This window comes from Gorilla gorilla, chromosome 7 (genome assembly GCF_029281585.2).
Source record: "Gorilla gorilla gorilla isolate KB3781 chromosome 7, NHGRI_mGorGor1-v2.1_pri, whole genome shotgun sequence".
Lineage (NCBI taxonomy): Eukaryota > Metazoa > Chordata > Mammalia > Primates > Hominidae > Gorilla > Gorilla gorilla.
In genome coordinates, this window is record NC_073231.2 from 59,700,854 (window position 1) to 59,723,111 (window position 22,258).

Here is a 22,258-nt window from a genome sequence, read left to right on the forward strand (position 1 = left end):
GGAGGAGGATTCTCTGACATCATTATAATTGGTCCACCTACCCTATATTCTTCCTGTATTGGCCTCACCCTAACTGATGCAAAAATCCTCTCAAATTATCCTCGATACAGAAAGGTAAAGGGGGTCCTTCCCTGCTTTGTATTGCTGAGTAATTTGATTTTAAACTTCTGACAAACAGGAACCATTCATTTTCCTACTTTTGCTTATGTACAAGGTAAGCACTGGCCTAGTGAAGCTTAGAATGTATACTCAAATACTTGATAATTGTCAAGTCAGGCTGTAAGTGGTTAGCAGTACATTTCTTGTTTTACTGTGAGTTTTAATAGATTTTTGGCATCACTCCTGTGGAACAGTCTTGGTGACACTGTTTTATGGTACCCAGTGTGTTGACAGCAGTCTGACAGATTAACACTATAAAAAGTTGACCACTGTTTACATTTGGTCCAGTAGCTGAGGAGGGTCATGTTCAAACACCTAACTCATGAGTGCACCTATGCTGTACTCTACGTGCTGTGCACAACATAAGGAGCAAGATCAGAGGTGGCACCACGTGTGATTAAAGTGACATACATAGCTGGGACATCTTTTTGCTAAAGATTAGAGATTTAAGTTCCAATTTCAGATGCATTCAGGTGAGTGTCCTTTTTCTTCCATACACCAAATTGAAAAATACAGGTGACTGCAAACTGAGGTTTTTGTGTTTTGTTTTTTTTTTAACTACTAGATTTCATCAACTCCACGACTTTTTTTTTGGCATTTCAATGTATCAGAAATAGAATACATCTTACAACTGACACCATCTTAAATTTAATGCAATACAGTAATAAAATGAAGTTGCATATATTCTGGATTCTATGGTTTTCAAGTCTTATGTTACCAACAACCCATTTATTATTTTGGGGATAATGTTAACAATTTGTCTCTGTTTTTCCTTTTCTTATCCTCCTCTGTTTGCTACAGAAGATATAATAATGTTTGAGGGTAAATTAAAGGTAACATAATGTCAAGGAGACAAAAACTTTGAAGCTATTTTATTATAAGCACAAAGCTATTGCCCTCCTGTGAAGAAAATATAGCCTGAAAGCTTTTCCAGGCTGTCTGCAGCTCAAATGTGTTTCTTCTATGAGAAAGATACAATTCCAAGGTGAAAGTGCTCCAGATGTTAAAGTCTTCCCACTAACCTACACCAACTAACTCCAAGACAGAATAAGCTGTTTAACTTTAGTTCAAAAGTCTTAAGAGGCTTCTCTTCCACCTCCCAAATATCAAAATCATGCTCACATATTTTAACAATTAGGTGAGATGTACAGAAGCTAACACTAAATCGGTCTGAAATCTGAGAGCTAAATGTGCAGCTAATATTAATCAAATTCAGATCTCACCTACAGAAAATTTTTAAAAATTATTCTTATGTTCCTTGATTTCAGGAAACTTAAAAAAAAGTGGGGGAGGTTCCAATTAAACGTAACTTACTGTAAAACAAAATTTCTTTGAGATTAAAAAAAGCCAAAACTGCCAAGCAATCTAGAAAAGAAAAAAAAACATGCAAAATTTGAAAGTATTGTTTCAGATATATCGCTGGTTAAAATTATGGAAAATTATGGTACCTAAAAAAAGATTTTCCTGTCTATACCACTAAATTACTGAAAAACTGTCAGAGTCCTTCCTTCCATATACAGTATCAGAGAGTTTCTTGAGTTTTACAATCCTTGCAGTATAAAATTTAGAATATTTAAAAAGTAGAAAGACTGCAATCCAAATAATTAACATTAGTTGTGTGCTAATGATGCAACAAGCACTGCTGGAGCATTTTAGATGCACTGTTGCATTAATCCACATAAGCCTGTGAACTAGTAAGTACTGTTACTGCTCCCATGTCACAGCTGAAGAAACTGAGTCTTAGATCAATTAAGTAATTGGCCTGTGGTCATGGAGCTAGTAAGTCACATAGAACTAGTAAGTCACTATCCAAGGTCACACAGTTAAGCGGTCAGGCAGATTCAAACCACATCTGTTTAACTGTGGAATTGTAGCTTTTAATTAAGTGAAACTGCCAATCCCTGAAACTAATAAATTTTTTAAATTGATGTATTTCCCCTAGTCTTTTCTTATGTTTATAATTTAATTTGTATTGTTGTAGACACCTGGTCATAGAAATATTTAAAAAATTAAAAAGTAAAAATTTAATTTGTATAAAACTAATCATGATACAGTTAGTATGTTCTTTTGTACTCTTTCAAGCTTCACATTTTTCAAAAACATGATTTTCAGTGCCTGCATGATATTCTAACATGACTACAGCATAAATTTAACCATTCTCAATTTTTCAATGTCAAAAAGAAATGCTGTGGCTTATAACAGTTGACTGGATTTTAGATTTTTCCCTGGGATAGATGACTGATACAACAGGAATGGCCATTTGTAAAGATCTTTATACACACAGTCTCTACTTTCTTCACAAAAAAAGAAGTTTATACTTATGAAACTTCAGGCAACAGTGAGTGTGCAGGTCTCACCATATTCTAGCAGCATAAAGAATAGTTTTAAGTCTTGGCTAATTTAATGAGGAGAAGTATATCATTTTAATTTAATTTGCATTTTTAAATTATTCCATAATTTGGAAATTTTTGTGTTTATTGACAATTAAGTTTGCTTTCTACACATTACCTACTTATATCCTTGACTGCTTTTCTTTCAGACTGCAATTGTTTCTCTGTTGTATTCTCTCACAGAATATGTTGATGTGCCTTTTTAATAGACCCATACACAAGTATTAGAGTTGTTAAAGCATAAAACATGAGACAATGCTTCCCAACGTTACAACACACACATCCAAAAGAAAGGTCAAGTATGCTAAAATGATAAACTTCAATTTCTAGTACCTGCATTTCTGTAGCCCTCTTGTGCTATTATCATTGTGCTATTTTGATTCTGAAAGTATAATACTAATATCAAATTCTGTCCTATTATTCTGACTGTACCCAATGTTATAACGATATTTATAAAAACAATGTCAAATTATATGTTCCAAAATCATTTTTATAAGAAGTTTATTTTAAAACTTGTTTTTAAATGTTAGATACCTATTTTCTTGACCTGTAAGTTGCAGACCTTTATCAATGGAGTAGCTTTATTTCTAAACCTTTCTAAGGTGATCTTTTTACACATCTCTCCCTGCTCAAATGTTTTCTATTTTGGATCAAATCTAAGTTCCAAATGTCAACCTTACTTCTCTCGAAAGGAGGCTTTCTAAGCTATTCTCCGCTCCATGCCAGGCCTTGTGGAGCAGCTCCTAGTCCCTCTTCCCCGCACCCTGAATGTCCATGGCTGTATCTTTTCCTCTCTCAGTCCATTTTCCCCGCCTAGCCAAAGCTCTACCACCTCCTGGTTGGGCTATTTCAACAGCCTCTGACTTTTTGCCTCTAGTCTCTCTTCAACTGCAATCCATCACATGCTGCCAAACTAACCTTTCAACTCCATTTCCATCACGTAATATAAGTCAGACTCTCACTCAGTCTAAGCTTCCAATTTCACCACGGCTCAACCTCTCCCTACCTATCCAACCTGCTGCTCCTCTCCCTCAAGGCAGGCTAACTGATCTTCCCTGAGTCCCAGCACACTGGTCCTTGAATTGAAGGTTGAGGTGGGGAGGGCAACAGGGGGTGGCAGTGGCTGTGTTGCTCTCCCTGGGGGCCATAGCTCCTGCAAAGCTGCCCTCCCAGGAGGACACCAGAGACAAAGGGCTCCTGCCCTGGTCCTTGCAGGATGTTCTGGGCTGGCCACCTGCTCCCTGCCAGGACCCTTGGCTGACAGCCTCTCCGTGATTTTTTTCACATTATCACTCAGTTCCTCTAACTTATCAAAGGAGAGGGCAAGTCACGCTTTCTGATTTCTTTCTCCACTATACAATGACTACAACACATCACGCCTTCTTAGCACTTAATTACAGACTGTGCTGTCCTGTTCCACAGGGTCATAAGTGTGTTAACCTGCTCTACCTAGCTAGAAGTAACATTTTTAGTATCTCCCACAGAGCTTAGCAAAGCCATAATCTCACATCTGCACACCTTCACAAACATTAAAGTTATACCGACAAGTTAGTAGCAACAGCCTAAAGATCTGCCTGCTCATGGTTCTTATTTATCTTTGAAAAAAGTTAGTAACATTTTTCACCAGGCACATCTACATTTCTAAAAGCCAGAAAGATTCTGTTATAAGCCTCACACCGAAATTGCCATTCGCTCTTTAGAGATGTCAATCTGAAAACATTATTGAATTCCTTCCTTGTCTTTAGTGGCCATGCCTTTGCATTCATTAAAGTCCTTCTTAGAATTGCCACGGTCATGGTTCTTTATGTAAAAGTTCACGCTTATGAGTTTGGATAGACCCAGCTTTCTGAAAACCACCCAAGGGCCCACTGGCAAGGCAGTTGACTGCTCTGATGCTTGTGCCACCAAATGGTTCCATGGTGCTGGCATGACACTCTACAGGACAGTTCCCCATGGGGGCTCACAGGAGAAAGCAGCTCCTCCCCAAAAGGCCTTCAGCTGCTACTTGGATCACTTTCCCTCGGATATAACATTATACTATTGACATTGTTGTGTTAACCTACAAAAGCACTAGGCTAACCCACGGTGTCCCACCAGTGTCTAACCATAATAAAGCTACCATGGGAAAATGTGTTCCAATCAGATGTCAGGAATGTGGTAATGGGTTTGGGGAGGCCAGAATAACTCACCTCCTCTTCCCACCCACATTCTAATCCAGCTGGGAGAGGGCTGAGCAGGGGCTAGCACCTCGGTCGCTGAGGAGGCCAGGGAAGGACAGGCCACAGGCACAGGGCAACCTTGCCCTGCCCAAGACAGGGAGCCTGGACACTAAACTGTTGGGGCTCAGCAGCAACAGAGGTCTTGCCTGTGGAAGGCACCCCACAAGCCCTGCCAGAGGAGCAGAGCTGGAGGGGGGACCCTCTCTCTGCAGGTGCCCCAAGGAAGGCTGGGCGGCAGGAGCAATGGGGTGGCAAGGTCTGAAGGGTGCAGCAGACAGACAGGGACTTGTTCTACAGGTGAGCAGGAAGGAAGCAAGGAAAGGGTCCCCCTAACATGGGTCTTTGCTGTACTCTCCCCACCCGTGCAAGTTGACAGTGACCATAATGACCTAGCAGGCCTGGGACTGCGCTCTGACCGCCAAGGGGGTGTTGGGGAGGGCACAACATAGTAGAGGGAACAAAGATGCCAACAGGCCAGGACACAGGAAGTGGAGTCTGGAGCAGCCCATCAGCTGGGTCGCCAGGACCTGACACCACCAGCGCAGACTTGCAGTGCAGAGCCTAAGTTCAAGAGAAAGGGCTGGGCTTGAAGTTTCACACTTTTGTTTCGTGCTTTTGCAGGAAGAAGGAGTTGTTATGATGACTTCGGTTTAAACAGATTGGGAACACTAAGGATAGGAGTTTGGGGGAGATACGAGAAATAAGAATACAGACGTAGGAGTTAGTAGCAAATGAGGTTGCTGTGGGCCTGAACTAGACCCAGAGGATGCCAGGATCAAACCCCTGAGAACAGGCTATATTGAGGGGGTAGGAAGAAAAAGAATACGCAACTGAGGCAGCATGGAAGGGAAAGCTCAGGACCCTAATGACGCCTTCGGCCAAGGTCCAGGATAACCTGAAGTGTCAGGAAGAGGGGTGGTCAGTATGGCCTCTATCCAAAAGGGAGGGGAATGGGGGAAGGGCCAGGAAAACAGGAAAAAAGCTGCCTTATGTGCTTCCTTTATGCCTTTCATATAAGCATCCTGTCTTACACGAAATTATGCTAACAAGTCCTCCAAGAAAGCACTAACCCACTCACTAAATTACCTTTTAAGATGATTCTCATTTTAAATGTATTATATGCCCGTGGAAATAACACTGGCTTGAAATGGTTGCCCCAAAATAGTTACTGTAGCTTAACAAATGTATTAGTTTTGCAGACATCTACCATTTAAACCAGAACTATATACAAAATAAGCTTTTAATTACTCAGTGGTAGAAATGAAAATAAAATTTAACAAACAATACAAAGCAATCTATCTTCTACCCTTTTAGCACCACCTTTAAAGACTATGGTTTCAAACGCTTAATCAGTCATCCACCTTCACCTTTATAGTAATTAGTGTGTCAAACAGCAGCCACATTCATTCAGTTACATGCAAGAGAATAACATAACTTGCAATATTCCAAAATACACTGTAAGAATTTTTGCAATTCTTATAATATGAATGATGGACAAGCATATTCCTTGCCATTTTCTAAATTTTTCGTATTTCCAAAGTACATTCATTGCATAACATATTGGTCTAACCACATTGCTTCGTAAGTTTCAGAGTACATCAGAAGCACCTTGATAAAAATTCAGATTCTAGATGACCCAGGGAGATTTAATTCAATAAATCTGGTGTGGAGTTGAGGAATCTGCATTTTTAACAAGCACCCTAAGTGACTGTCTAATTCTAACTCCCAATAAATATCTATTTTTTCAGGCATTCTAAGCTTACCAGATAAACTTTTTACAAATTCCACGGGGTCTTTAAAATAATCTAAAACAAACCCATTTTATGAGTTTCTTGGAGAAAACAGGTAAGAAAGTTACCTCGGTCCAGCTCACTATTCTAATCTTCCTTAAAGACCAATGGATGCATTATTTCCACAAAACAACTCTGTACCTTCTTAATCCTGGTGAGGTGGAAGGGAGGAGTGGGTAAGAACATTAGCTGCAGGACTGAGGCAGAAGCCCAGGCTCAGAGACAATCATTCCCTCCTCCCCATGCAACTCAAGTACCGACTACGACTTTACTTTTTCTGCCTGGAGGATAATGGACAAGCACCTTCTAAGCACCTGTCTCAAAACAGTGAGAAAAGGAGGATGGGGGTTCCTTACACGAAGTAGTGTATCAGGAGAGTAAAAGATGCACAAGTAAACTGTATAAATATATGAATTAATGCTTTAATGCCTTGAATAAAAAGACTCGTTTTTCTTACCTCTCGCCTAGTATTAGGTGAAACAAGTCAAATCACTCACTAGATCAATAGCAGGCTGAAGCAGTGTTATAAAGAAGTAAAGAGTCATGTTACAGGTTTGCCAAATAAAGACACTATTATTGTTGATATTATTATGGTAGTGATCCATAAAGAATAATGTCGGCTGGGCACAGACACCTGTAATCCCAGCACTGTGGAAGGCCGAGGTGGATCAGCTGAGGTGAGGAGTTCGAGACCAGCCTGGCCAACATGGCGAAACCCCATCTCTACTAAAAATATAAAAATTAGCCAGGAGTGGTGGCACATACCTGTAATCCCAGCTACTCAGGAGGCTGAGGCACAAGAACTGCTTGAACCCAGGAGGTGGAGGTGGGCAGTGGGCCGAGATCACGCCACTGCACTCCAGCCTGGGAGACAGAGCAAGACTCCGTCAAAAAGAAAGAAAGAAAGAAAGAAAATAAAGAAAGATGCCAATGACATGGGCAGCTCCCTGACCTGAAAATACTGAGCTGCAGAAAATGACAGGGAGTCGGCGACTGTCAACCATTCTGCTAGGTACGGCCTGGGTTTTTGTGCCACTCCCATAGCCCAACCATTCACCATACCGAGACAACAGTAAAACAACAACAAAAATGAAAATTGTGGTGCTATGGCAGTGGCACTGACTGCCAGCCAGCCAGCAATTCAGCTACAGCAGTATCACCACCTGTGTGTTCCACAGTGTGGGGAAATTACTTATGTCCTTGAATTGTGTCCTTATTTATGTATTTGACAGCATATAAGACAGTTTTCCTTATCCTGCTGGCCTTTAGCAGCTAAATGGAAGGCTCTCAGCACCCCAGAGCAGCCACAAAGTTCCCTATAAAACTGGAGGTTTGCTTCATACACCAGCCCAGATGTTTTTTTTTAATTTTTTTTAATAAGTGGGAACATTGAAAAGTTAACATACTAAATCTGATGATAAACACAGCTCTGAAAATTAACACAATTAAGACAAATATTAAAATATTAAATGCACCAAAAATAGCAAAACTTACATTTTAAGTAGAGGCTTACCATACTCAAGCTAGTCAACAGTTTATTCAAAATTGTGAAAAGAAAAAAACTATAAACATGTACAAAATCCAAAAATACACCATCATAGACTATTCGTGTGGGAGAAAGCAATATTAAGACTTGGGATTTTTTTTTTTTTAATCCCCTGGCAAAGGAACATCCACCCACTCTGTAACATGTAAGACTACTGATTTATACATTTGAACTGTATACCTATTTGAGAATATGACTGAGTGTATGACTGTGGAAGACAGTCTGTTGTCCTGTGTGTTCACAGAAGCAGTATGCAAATATCTCACAGAGGCTGCACATTCACACAAGTTAACGCAAATACGAGGAACAAGTACTGTGATCTACAGCCAAGTGGTATCCTGAGTTTTTTCGAAGGCAACTCTAGTCCTGCGCAGCGAGATAAAGATGCTAAGTGAATTACATCTTGGATAAACACTGAGAGAAACTTTGAGGAAGTCAATTCTGTAATAAGCTGAATACTCTGATGTCGGCTACGTCTTGGACTGATAAGTGAAAACAGGGTTAGAGCACTACTAAGTCTTGTAACGAGCATGTGTCTTTCAGGTTGAAAATGTCTGCCATTGATAAGATACAACATCTGAGGAAAGAGGCCTCACTGACTATAATCTGTTAACAGACACCATTCAGCCTCTCGATTTTTCTCCAGGAGCTGGTGCTAGAAAGTGCAGGTGTGTAAGATCATGATGTTTGTTGTTCCTATCCTTCTAAGACCTAGGTTATTTTGATGGGACTATCCAAAGCAATTTCTGCAGAGCAGTTAATGCTACAGGCTGTTAAATGAGCCTGTCCTGCTTTGAGTCCCAACACTACTCATTAAAAACTATGATCTTAGACAAATTTATTAAACAACCTCCTCACCTGTAAACTAGCAATTATTGTTCCCACCTCAGCATTTTGACTAATCCTACTTTAAGATTCAGCAGAAATAGTTCATGTAAATAGCTTAGCAAAATGCTAACTGACACAAACTTTATGCTCCATAAATGTTAGCTACTGACATCAACCCCTTGGAGTTACTGTTCTTTTAAAACTTTTGATATTGATACAGTTGCAAACTTGCAGTAAAGTTAGAATAGTACAAGGATCTCCCATAAATCCACACGTTACCAGTTATTTACTTTTTGACTCATTTATTTTGTTATTCCAAGTCATTTTCAAGTAAACAAATAGAATAGAATAAAATGAAAATTGTCTATACTCCATCTCTTCCATTTCCCTGCCAATCTGGGTAGCAGTGAGATTCTAAGTAGGCTACCCCAGAGCCTTCCCTCTCCTAAGAACCTTCTTATGTTTTGGTTGCTACTCACATCCCTGACCCCAACCCAAGCCTACTCCCATTTCAGATACCATCTTGTCTCCTCTTTACATGGTAAAGAGAACTTGGGAGGAAGGGACTGAGGAATCAAAGCTTCTGAGATTTGAGGATCTGGAGCTCCTATAGATTTTAAGAACACCCTGTGACCTCTGGTCTAAATCAGAAAACCGTAATATCCCAGAGCTGATCAAACATGCCTACACCACTGATCATCTAGGATAACATCACCCACCATGTTTGGAGAATTGCAGATTTGGGACAAAGAAGAAATGACTGTTTCACTAGAAGGACAGCCATAACTCTGGTAGGAGATGAACATCTTCAGGACAAGAGATAAGCCCTCCCTCAAACCTGTCACTTTTAGTACCTGGGATATCTGAATCAACTCTATATAATCAACAAGAGAATTAGGCAAATAACATCTGGTTGCACTGATGGACAAAGGACATAAAGATGTTATTTTCAAATGTCTTCTCCTGAAGAAAAATGAAAATTGTGTAGCCAGTCACCATTTTAGGCCACTCATTCTTGTCCAGTCATCTGTAGGATTATGGTTTGAGGGACTTTTTAAAACAAAAGTAAAATCAATACATATGATTTGATAAGTTCCATGATTAAACTGAACTAATAAAAATAGTAACCACTCAATGAATACGCCATATGCTATACCAAGTATGTTAGCTAGAGTACCTCACTTAATCTTCACCATAACCCTGGGCAGTTAGGAGAATTTATTATATCCATTTTTATGATTCACACCCTTATCTGTCTGACATCAAAACTCAAATTCTCAGCCGCCTCAGAAGGCAACCTCCACAAGAACAACTCTTCTCCTCATCTCCATGTGAGTAGAAGGGCCTTAAGTGTGAAAGGCAAGGACCTGGTCGTTTTAGGTACGAAGACATCCCATGACATATGGCCCCACAACTACAGCAGGCACCAACAGAGGAAGTACAGAAAAAAATAGCCTGGGCTGGTAAGACACAGCAATAGGTAGCATCACAGCATGGCATGGGTATTTTTAACACACCTTTGTCTATTAAGACGGCAACAATGCAAGCTCCAGAGCTGGTCTACGTGGCAACAGCAGCACAATGCTTATGTACACAGACTGTGGAGTCTAGCTCATCCGGATTCAAATTCCTCCTCCACCACGTGCTAGAAATGTATGGCCCTGGGTAATTTAACTTCCCATCCCTTTTAGTCTCCTCATCTGTAAAATGGGGATAATAGTTCTACCTATTGCCTAGAGTTGCTCTGATGAGGAAATGAAATGATCCATGACAACACTCAGCTGAGTAACTACCCAACTGGAAATAACGGCCGGTCATTATGGTTATTACTGTTATTTTTAATATTGTTTTATTATTTCTGCACTATTTTACTTGATTGGCCCAACATATACTTAAGGGTGGGGTACACTGTTAATCAAGATTTTGAAATTCTCAAGATGAATATGTATGATTTTTCTTGCGAGATCGGTACACTTGCGATTAATGAAAGCAAAATTTCAAGCATAAACAAGGCCAAGTATACAAGAACATAAAACACTTTAACAGAGACTTTTAAAAAATTATTTAAGGATGTGGGCTTAACAATTTCAATATAGTGCCAGTTCTAACCATAAATAATTGCTAGGCTCATACACTTCAAAATACATCACCAACTGGGGTATTTTTTTTTTAATCATATTCCCGTGCTCAAACTGATTTTATTATTCACTTAGTATGCTAGCAAGCACTGCCTTGGAAACTAAAGGCATGCTTATAATTCTTCAAGGGACTTCTCACTATTTGACTGCTTAGTATTATGTTAAAGATGTTTAATAGTTTTTAGGTGTGTTGAAATAATATGCACATTTGCTAATTATGTTTTAAATATCAACAGACAGATTTCTAAAATGTTGATGTAACAGGGCACAGTGGTGCATGCCAGTAATCCCAGCTACTTGGGAGGCTGAGGCAGGAAAAGCCTTTGAACTCAGGAATTAGAATCCAGCCTGGACAGTATTGTGAGACCCCATCTCAAAAACGAAACAAAACAAAAATGGATAACAAATAAAATGTTTGTGTTTTCTTTCAAAATGATGAAAAGAGGACACAGTGGCCTCTAAAAAGTTAAAGTAGTTCCCCAAACTTGCTGCAGAACTAGAGAGAAAATTAACAAGTAAGGTGCCATGTACCCTTTTTTTTTTTTTTTTTTTTGAGACGGAGTCTCGCTCTGTCGCCCAGGCTGGACTGCAGTGGCGTGATCTCGGCTCACTGCAAGCTCCGCCTCCTGGGTTCACGCCATTCTCCTGCCTCAGCCTCCCAAGTAGCTGGGACCACAGGCGCCCGCCACCACGCCCGGCTAATTTTTTTTTAGTATTTTTAGTAGAGACGGGGTTTCACCGTGTTAGCCAGGATGGTCTCGATCTCCTGACCTCGTGATCCACCCGCCTCGGCCTCCCAAAGTGCTGGGATTACAGGCGTGAGCCACCGCGCCCGGCCGCCATGTACCCTTTTTTAGACATACTGCAAATATGGTATAGAAATCTGACTGTTTTACATTGAGGATACTAGGGAAAGGAGGTGATGTGTCCAAACTAACACATGTGTCTAATTGCACACCTTTCCCTACACAAAGGCTGGGTGTGGAAACCCAGGTCGCACGCGGTCCCTGCTCAGCAGCAGATGGCTATTTGCCCAACCTCATCCTGATGAAATACATGGTGGAAAACTCAAATCCACCACATGACCTCTGCTGCCTCCTCAGCCACGGCAGATGCCAGGAGAGAAGGCAGGCCCCAAAGAAGCATCCCCTCTATTCTTCCATTAAAGCCACATCCACAGGGGCCTGCATGCGCCTTTCCATTCGATGTCTACACCCCTTAGAAATGATCTCTTACACTCTAACAATACACTGCTGGCTGGACCTAATGACAGAATGTATTTTAAGGAGTTATTTTTTTTTTTAAGAAAAACTGGCAAGTTGAAGAAATAGTATTAGATATAAATTGCCACAGAGTAGTTAGCACAAGCCCATCTGAAGCTGAAGTTAGTGCACCAAGTTTTCCTGCCATTCCACACGTGGAAACATTACTTCTCCTGAATTTAAGCTTATTCAAATAATCACTCAAAACTATTGCAGGTGAAGGTAAACTTTCACATGAAGCATGTCCCTACAAACAACGCAAGACAGGAAGGAACCCAGAAGACTTGACTGAGTCACAATGGCCACCAGAAAGGCCCACGAAGAACACACAATGACAATAAAAGTATCTTTGAAACAGACCCCTAATTAAAGACACTGAGTCCCAGGAAGGTTATATTTATGCATACAAGAACAAAATTTGATCTATAACAAAAAGTTCTATCACCCATATTGGCTGGCAATCACCCATATTAGCTGGCAAACACAAAAATACAAACACTTCCCTAAAAAAGCTCCAAAATTACTGTCCTGTATTTTCATAATTTTTCTTATATAATATTAAAGTCAGCAATTCAGAAGCTTTTCTGGGTGTAACAGCATCGCTCATTTGCCACCAGCAACCATGCTTTACAATCTACTTTTTATAATAACTGAACAAAGTAACTTTGAAGGTAATTTACTTATTAAACTGGTTTATACATACTCCATTAAAAACCAGGTAAGTATTCTGATAAACATTGGTATTCTTCTCCACATTTATTTAAATAATGTATTCACTCCTTCCTTGCTCTGTATGACTACAACCATCTTCTAAAATACAACTCTCTCCGAGGGAGACTGCAGCCCCGAGAACATGGGGGACCTGCCACCCACGTGCCGGGAACCCAAAGACCTTGCCCTAATATGTGACTAGCAACAGAAAGCAGCCTCCGTAAGGGGAGATACAGAAGAACAAAATGTGCCAAGGTCTGGTTACCACAGGATTCTACGCTCAACCTGGAATGAGCAAACTCCTACAAAGTGCTATGTATCAGGCAAGTAACAAGCAAAGTGCTATGTATTCAGCAAGTAAGGCTTCCCTCCCCTCTCCCATTTCACTGAACCCATTCACATTCCTTGATGAACTCCCCACGTCCAACATCTTTTGGTTAAAGCTAGCAGATTACTTTTTTTAAAGTTCTGGAATACCACTAGCAATGCAAAGGATAAAACAATGTCATCATGGTCCATTATCAGCTACCTCAATCATATGCTACAAGAACTCATGAGCTTCCTTCTCAAATCTTCAGCAAATCTGATTCTTGCCTCTGTGAATAGGATCAGTAGCCAACCAGCCAAGCAGGGAACATGCTAGAAACCTATATGCCCTGAGATCTCCCTCTTGAGAGCGCATGTATCCCCAAGTCCTATTCGTTGAAACTGTTAAATATCTCTCAAATCTGTCCATTTCTCTCTCCATCCCCATGGCCACCACCAATCTAGTCCAAATCATTGTGATTTCCCCATCCCACAGACCACAACAAAAGCAGGCAGGATATTGTCTACAACCTATTGTCCTCTCTGCACCCACCAATTCAATCTTCTTCAAAACACTACTCCGCTCGTGTCAAATGCTGCTTAACACTCATCAGTGGTTCCTACTGCTTTTTTCAAAAATCCCAAATTCGATATCCTGAAAGCCCTGACCAAGTTGGATACTGCCTGCCTCGAGTCTCATCTTGCAGTTGAATGCCTCAAACACACAGCCTCCCTGCAGGTGAGGGGCACTGCCTGAAGTGCCCTCACCCCTTCTTCTACCATCATTCAGATGGTAATGCTAAAGCCACTTCCTAAGGGGTAATACCCCACCCAACTGATGGAATCCCCAAGTCCTAAGCTCTCGCTCCTCCTGGCACTGACTGCATCACACCTATGACCTTACAGTAGCTCTAGTTTTTGTGTGAGTTTACCATGTCTTCTCATGTCATCACTATATTGCCAATTCATAGCATTGCATCTTTCAGGTAGCAGGTACCCAACAAACAGCCGAATCAATGAGCAAAACCACAGATGAAACAGGAAGACTAATCACAGTCCAGATTCTGTGGCCGTGAAAGCCAATCCTGACATGCACAGAGGAAGCAAGGCTCAAAGGATCACTTTAAAAAGTGCCTTAGATTCCACATTAGCATAGGTAAACAAGCCTGAGAGTGAACCAGCCTTTACTGACAAGTTAAGTTTCTTCATAAATACCTACATTATTTTTTACTTTTAAAAAGACATTTCTAATTTTCAAAGTAAAAGCAGAACAGAAACCCCAAAAAAATCCTTCTCTGAAAAAACAATCATGTTTGCAGTCAGTCACCTAACATTAGTTAAAATGCAACAGGAATCTAGTTATGGTGATCAATACATGCATCTAAAGTGAAAACAGTTGTCAAATCTTGAAATAATTATCTCTGCATTTTTTCTAAATGGATAATCATAGTTTAAAAAAAAAAAACCCTCCAAAAACAGAAGCAAATTATTGTTGGTTTAGGAACACCTTTAAGAGTTATGTTGTCCTCTGCTGTAGGATTCTAAAGCCTAAAGGTACCTTTGAGTCAGAACATGAGCAAGAGCTGTACTCTTCCAGAGCCAACAAAGACAAAGCCAGCACCCCTCCTGCACCGGCACGATGCTAGGCACCAGGAACATAACTGTAACTGAGATAAGCTCTGCAACCGTGGGTGGCCAGTCAGAGGCAGTTCATTTAATTAATCTCTCCGGACTTTAGTTTCTTAATCTGTAAAATGAGAAAGTTCAACTAGCTCTCTAAGGTCCTCACACTCTAAATATCCAATCATTCTCTAATGAGAATAAAATGAATTTTTATTTGACAACATCATTACAACTTCCTGTTTCTATTTCTTCTTTTTATCATGCAGATGTGATTTCATTTACAATTTTTAATCTACTGACAAAAGTAAAATATGGACACATAGTCATGATGTTTCAAATTACCTTCCTAGCTCTTAACAACCACCATAATCAGCTATGGACCTCTGCCATCACTGCAACCTGAGTGACACCCAAATTGAAATAAATCATTCCATCTTTGTATTTTTTGTAGAAAAACCAAGCGATTATTGATCTCAATTTCTTTTATTTTTAACATCAGTCACCTTTGAATGTCAACAATTTTTTTAAAGACTAAATAATAAAGTTTTATAGAGAAAGGGGAAAATAGTATCTCCTGAACTAATGAAACCATAATGGTTTTGGAAACCTGTCTAGAAAAATGCTAAATTCTGAATTTCCAATCGCATGAAAAGAACAGATTTTTTTAAGATACACAAATATGCCCACATGAGTGAACAAGACAATTGAAAGGGTCCCACAGAGCCAATATATTGCTGACATCATCTTAATATCACCTAAGATGTTCCTTCTCCATCCTTTTTGGTGAATTTAGCTATGTGACTATGCGCTTACTTTTTACATGTAGAAATCATTTACTGAAAAAGAATCACTGTCTTACAAAGTTGAAGTTTTAAGAGCCATTTGCTCAGACCTGACTAAACATTTTTATTCTTGCAATGCCATATTTATATTAGATGTTTCTAAGATGGCCATGGTGTCTGCTATCAAACCCAAAAGGTTGTATTTAGTAAATGAAAGATGAAAGATAACTATTACTTATAAGTTTATCTTAAAAGTCAAATGTGAATATTTGCTTACCTATAGAACTGCTCTCTATTAGATGGTACACTCCCTAAAGGAAAGTACTGCCTTTTATTGTTTTAACCATGGAAGGCTTGCCAAGGTTTGCTGAATCAAAATTAACTAAAGGCATGGTGACTGTGTGGCAAGCAAACTTTTTCAAGCATATGGAATACAATGCTGTAATCTTAGGTTTGAAAGAACTACACTAACTTGGCACTTACATGGCTTTTATGGGTTACACAGCAGGCACACAGAAGCATTTACAGTGTATTCTCTCATAACAAAATATTTCTGTTATTTTGACCTAACTGCTTAAAAACTATAACATGTTATTGACTTCGCATCTGTATGAAGAAACGGTTGTAACATTTCCTTGATGTTACTGTATTATAAAGGTACTCTTCATGGTATTCATTTTAACTCAATAAAAGTAAGGCTAACCTAGAAAGACGACTCATTATGAAAAAAGTTTAGGAAATGTTCCTGTAAGTTGAACTGATTAAAAACTAGACCAAATACTGGTGAATCTATAAAAGTACTATTTTAAAACTAAGTTACTGAATACGTTGTTATAAATTTGACTTCCATATTTTCAACTTGGGAAAAAAAGTTATTTCTTTCCTTGAAAGAGGAAAATAATATTTGGGTTTTTAAACATCACCGGTACAACCACTCTACCATTCCTGTATTGTGCCTTCCATGTTAAGACATATAAAAGAAAGTAACTTTTAAAAAAAACTAATTTAAAAATAAGGCCATTGATTAAATGAATAATTTAAAATTCAAATACCAGTCTTTTAAAATTATAATTCATTTCTTATCTGAAAACTCATTTAAATCGCGAAAGCATAGACCCAGGATACAATTCATCATGGTTCAATTTAGTGACTCGAACAGGAGAAAAAAATTAGAAAATATAAAGAGAAAAAAACCCACAGTGCTAGAAAACAACCCCAATTCTTGAGTACCAGGATGAGGAAATTCACCTGTTACAAGCCTGACAAAAATCCATTATGTCCTTTTATCAGCAGATTACCAAAAAAGAGAATGCCGTATTTCCACTATTAGGCAAAATAAGAAAATTTAGCTTCTAAAATTTGCTGCTCAAGCCTTTACCCATTTCCAAATTATTTTACTATAACTTTTTTCTACAAGACAGATTTTTCAGGGAAAATAAACTTTTCCTGAGCAAACTGGAAGACATAAAATGTCTCCTACTTATCACCTAGAAAGGCAAACCAAGTCCTACTCCATGCCCCAAGCATCTAGCTTTCAGCCTCTTTATTATCATTGTCAATGAATGGGCCTCAGTCAAATGAAAGCTGCCATTTTAGGGTAAAGACTGGAGGGCTTCTGTTGTGCAACAGCAAGACAAAAACACTGCGCGACAGATGTACTCTGGGGGCTGGGAGAAGGATTCAACTTCGTAAAATCACTGCTCAAGTTATTTCTGAAATAGGAATTACCTTGTACTTAGACATTACTGCAATCTAAATATAATTATAACTGGGATAAATCAGGTACCCATGCTGCTAAGGTCACAGTCACTAAGATATTTTTTGTCATCGTTAGACAAGATCAGTGAAGAAATAAAGACACGTATTTTGTTTCCTCTTCGATTACTACGTATACTGAGTACTCCCTCCCTTACCGAGAGAGAACTGGGGTGAAATAACACTCAACCCCTTAGAAAGATATCGCCCACTGCAAAGACGGCTTAAATTAAAATTTTTAGAAAATAAAAAATCAGGGCCTCACAAAATCCTTTAAAAATAAATTAAGACATGTAATGTATTCCAGAAATTAAGCCCCCAAAAAAGACACTTTTTAAGATAAGTTATTTAAATCGATTGCTAGATAATATACAATGGGAAACTAAAAAGTATACTTAGCAAGTGGAGCGCTGGATAGTGTATCTAATTCTAGCAATTCAAAAGGAAACTCTCTCCATGTGGGTTGCTACTTTTCTTTTGTCCATTGTCTGTTCAGAAGAGGGGGAAAAAACTAGTTTAAACCAAGGCGTGAGCAGTCTCTAAAAGTGACCTCCAGGAAAAGAGTCCGACCCATAGCAGGAGCACTCTCCGCGCCGCTCGCTTCACGGGGGCGCTCACAAAGCGGGCGGCCGGCCGGGAGTTTGGGGTGCGCTCCCACGGCTCCGGGCTCCTCGAGGCAGAGCCATCCGGAGAAAGGCGGCTCGGTAATGATGGCTGCTCGGGGCCGGCGGCTCCTTCCCCAGAGCCTCCCGACCAGCGCCCCCACCCCCGCCCGGGATCCGCCGCCGCCGCCGCCCCCGCCCCCCCCGCCCGCGACCTCGCCAGCCCCGCGCCGCCGCGCCCGCCCCGCACCGCAGCCCAGCCGGTGCCCGCGCCCCCGCCCGAGCCCCGCGCCCCCAGCGAGCCCAATCCCCGGTGCGAACCAAACAAACAACGCGTCCCCCACCGCCCTCCTTTCCTCTCCCCGCTGACCGCTTGGCCTCCAGCCACCTCGGCCGTTCACGCTTCAAGCCGCGGCTCTCTGCGAGGGCAGAGCGCACCCGGGTCACCTCGGGGGCCACCTGGTGACCACCCCCCACCGGCGCTGACCCCCGGCGGGTTGGGGGGCGGGGGAGCCGAGTTGCGTTGGAAGGTTAAAGTCGCTATTATGCAGCTGCCGCCGCCGGCGGCCCGGCCAGCTCGACAAGGTGGGGTCCCCTCCTCGCCGCGCCTCTCGGCGCTCGCCCCGGCCCCGCTCCCTTTCTTCTCCTCCTAGCGCACTTGGGAGCCGCCAGGGAGCCCCAGGAGCCCCCAACTCCGGGCTCGCAACTCCGCGCCCGCGACCGGCACTGGCTGAGCTCGGGACGCCTCCCGCGCCGCGTGTTCGCGCTGCCCCCGCCCCACGCGGCGCCCCGCGCACTTTCCCCGCCGCCGACCCACCTCGCTCGGTGGCGGTCCCCGCGCGGGCTGGCGCCGCCGCGCCGAGAGGAACGCACTTTGTTCGCGCCGGTGCAGCCGCAGCTCCCGGCGAGCGCGGCGTGGTCGGTCCGGAGCGGGGGGCGGGGGCGGGAGGCGGGGGTCGCCGCCGTCCCCGAGCCGCCGCCGCCGCTGCTCAGCCGCCCCGCGCCCGCGCGCCCATCGCCCGCTCGCACTTGAGTTGGAGCCCAACTTTTCCTCCTTCCTTTTTCTCTCGAATGGAGCCGGCAACTCGTGCTCGGCGCCGGCGGGAGGAAACGCGCTCGCGCTCCCCCGCGCGCAGACACGCTCCCTCCTGTCCCCCGTACCCCCCCCAAGCCGGCAGCACAACAAAAAGCCATTTACATGCGAGGAAGTGACCCTCGGCCGCACCGCGCGCCCCCGCCGCCGCCGGCCCCGCGGACGCAGGCAAAAGTTGGGGCGCCGGGCGGCGCTCGGGGCGCGGGTTCGGGCCCCGCGGGCGGCGACGCCGGCGACACTGCGCGGGCGGCGCTGCGCTCCTGCGCTGGCCCCGGCCCCCTCCCGCCCTCGCCCCTCGCCCCGCACACGCCCAACTCCTCGCTCCCAACTCCTAGCGCGGCCCCGGCCCCGGCCCGGAGCGATTTCCTGCCGCCGCCGCCGCCGCCGCCCCTCCCGGGGGCGCCGGGAGAACTCTCGCGCTCACCGGGTCGGTCGGGCTCCTCCGCTGCCTAGTGCCGAGGGGAAAACAAAACGCAGAGCGGGCTCCGGAGTTGGCTCGGCAGCTGCGGCCAGGGGGCTGAATCCACGGGCACGGAGTTGGCCGGGGGCGAACGGGTCTCTGGTGAGTTTCAGGGTCTCCGGGTCCCCGGGCCGCCTCCTCCGCGGCGCTCCTTTGTGTAATTTCACTCGATTCAAGTTTAATCCGATAGTTCCCGAGCACGAGCGCGTCCGCACCACCACGACTCAACCCCCGCGCCGCCGCCGCCGCTGCCGCCGCCGCCGCCGCCGCCGCCGCCGCCGCCGCGGCCCCAGCACGCCAGCGCCTGCGCGCGTCCGGCACGCCGCGCGCACCCGAAGCCGCGGGGCCGCGCGCGCCCGCCGCCGGCTCCCTCCGGGCCGCGCCACGCCCGCGCCCGCGCCCGCGCGCCGCCACCTGACGTCAAGCGCGCCTGGCATAATTTATGCAAGAATTCGGCCGGGGTGGCGGAGGCCGAGGGAGAGGCCGAGAGAAAAGGGGCGGCGCGGAGCTGCTGGGCCGCGGGCCGCGGGCCGCAAGGGCGGGCCGGGCGCCACTTCCCGTCCCCTGGCGGGCGCCGGCGCTTCAGGCGGGTCTCCCCGCCGGCCGGTGCGCTGCTGCCGCGCAGCCTTCCTTGCCCGGCTGCTCGGAGCGCTCGGCCGCGGCGCCCGGGCGCGGACTGGAGGGGCTGATGCCACGTCTCCCGCGCGGCACCTTCCCGAAGCCGGGTGCGCCGCCCTGGGGCAAGAAGCGGGGCTCCGCGAGGGCTGCGACCCTCCTGGCCGCGGCGAAGGGTTTCCGACGCTGCGCGGCCGGCGGCGGCCGAGGGTGACTGGCAGTCTCTGCAGTAATTATCCTTCAACTTGAAATTATTTTCCCACATGAAATTATTCGGAAGGGACATGTTCCATTCCAGATGGGTTCGTGCCTGCTTCTCCACATCGCTTTTCCCACCTCTTCGTGGATAGGACACCGGATCCACTACTTAATCAAAAAGTTTAACTAGATGGCATTGATTTTGTCGAATTTGTTACCATACCAAAAAAGAGAGAGAAGGCAGAGAGCTCAATGATTATGAAACAAAGAAATAGGATGTATGCCCATTATTAAACGTGTCGGGACTAGAATGTTTTACTCATTCTTTGGCCAAAATGGCACTTGTATCTGATTGCATAGTCTTAAAAATCCGAGCCTCTTATTCCATTTCTCTTCCCGGTACAAAATGAATGTTAAACCTGAAGAAAAAAACTTTTTTTTACTAATTTTCATTTTAGGAAATAGATCTACAAACATGGATTAAGCCTCTTCTATCTGCAAAATACGGAGCAATTATAATGTGTTTAAACCATCAATTGTAAACTTTAAGATAATTTTATTAGGTTAAAGATTGCACTTATTTTAAAATCAGGAAAGGAACTCCTATCAACCAAAGATTGCCCTGTGGCAGGTACAGACTGACTGGTTATTACTGGACTCCAAAATAAACTGAGAAAATAGCAAAACTATGTAAAATGTACTAATCTCACTCACTGATGGTTACACTACCTGTAGTGCTAAGCCTGTAATCACAATATTGTTATTTGGACAAATGATTAATCAAAACTATCTCATTAAGTAACTACTGCAACTATTCAATAAGTTTGATTATCCTAGACTTAATCACTATTGATTTTCTGATTTTAGTAATAATTCTATAAATATATCACATTATATTGTGGTTTGTTAAATGCACTGCTTTTAGCTTGCTTTCATCATGTATTTGAGTTTTGTTCTAAAAGAAATAAATGTTTTAATGTTTAAGGAGCTTACAGATAATCAAAAAGAAGATAGAAGACAGTACAGAAAGAATTCTGACATTTAAAAAGTTGAAAACACTAAAATCAACTTCCATCTGTTTTAAACCCGGTGTCACAAACCAAGAATCACAACTCTGAGGTTAGGCTACTGTTTCCATTAAGTTTATATTTCCCAATGAAAGCATATGAAAGGTGCTTTAGGGGTGTGTGGGGCGGAGGGGTCAAAAACAGAACACAATGTCTAGAAAAAAAAATCGCTAGTACCTGACTATATTAGAATACATTTTTAAAATAATGTGCCATAAAAAATTATGTCTTATCTTTTACAGTGTGCCACAGCTCAATATCAGATGTGCATCTATTTCAAGGCAATTCACAGGAGAAAAAAAAATGACATCTACATATAGTGAAATTACAGTATTACAATTAACTTGATATCAACAAATAGTGACTATGAGGAGATTCCCTGTGCTCTTGTACATTTAACTCGAAAGCTAGGAAACTTCCTTTTGATATATACCAGTGCCCAATGTAAAAACAGTCCTACAGAATATAAGTCCTCTGACTTATAGTCTCCTTATCCTGATCACTGCCCTGAGCCATCATGAAGAAGTCTCTAAGCTTTTAGATGTTGTGGTGGTGTGGAACGTAAGGGGCCTTAAAAAGTAGAGGCCCTCAGGGGCAAACTCCTAGGCAGATCTGGCCTACCTGAGTCATAGCTCTCACCACACCACCACCATCCCCCCACACTCCCCTTTAGCCTGAAATGTTTTTTCTCCATTTGCTTCACTATTGAAGTTT

The 22,258-nt window shown here is 43.1% G+C and overlaps 1 protein-coding gene across 4 annotated transcripts in view; it reads right to left on the minus strand.

The window, feature by feature from the left end:
* The window catches only part of CHD7 (chromodomain helicase DNA binding protein 7), a 188,858-nt gene extending 168,903 nt beyond the window's left edge, over positions 1-19,955 (minus strand). For 2 of the 4 annotated variants that reach the window (XM_063709275.1, XM_063709274.1), the window contains exon 1: positions 19,629-19,937. The gene's annotated coding sequence lies outside the window, so the exon portion shown is untranslated. Of the gene's footprint in view, positions 1-18,928; positions 19,238-19,628 lie in introns of those variants that run through there. The other 2 variants (XM_063709272.1, XM_063709273.1) reach the window with 2 other exon arrangements.
* Positions 19,956-22,258: the final 2,303 nt, after the last annotated feature.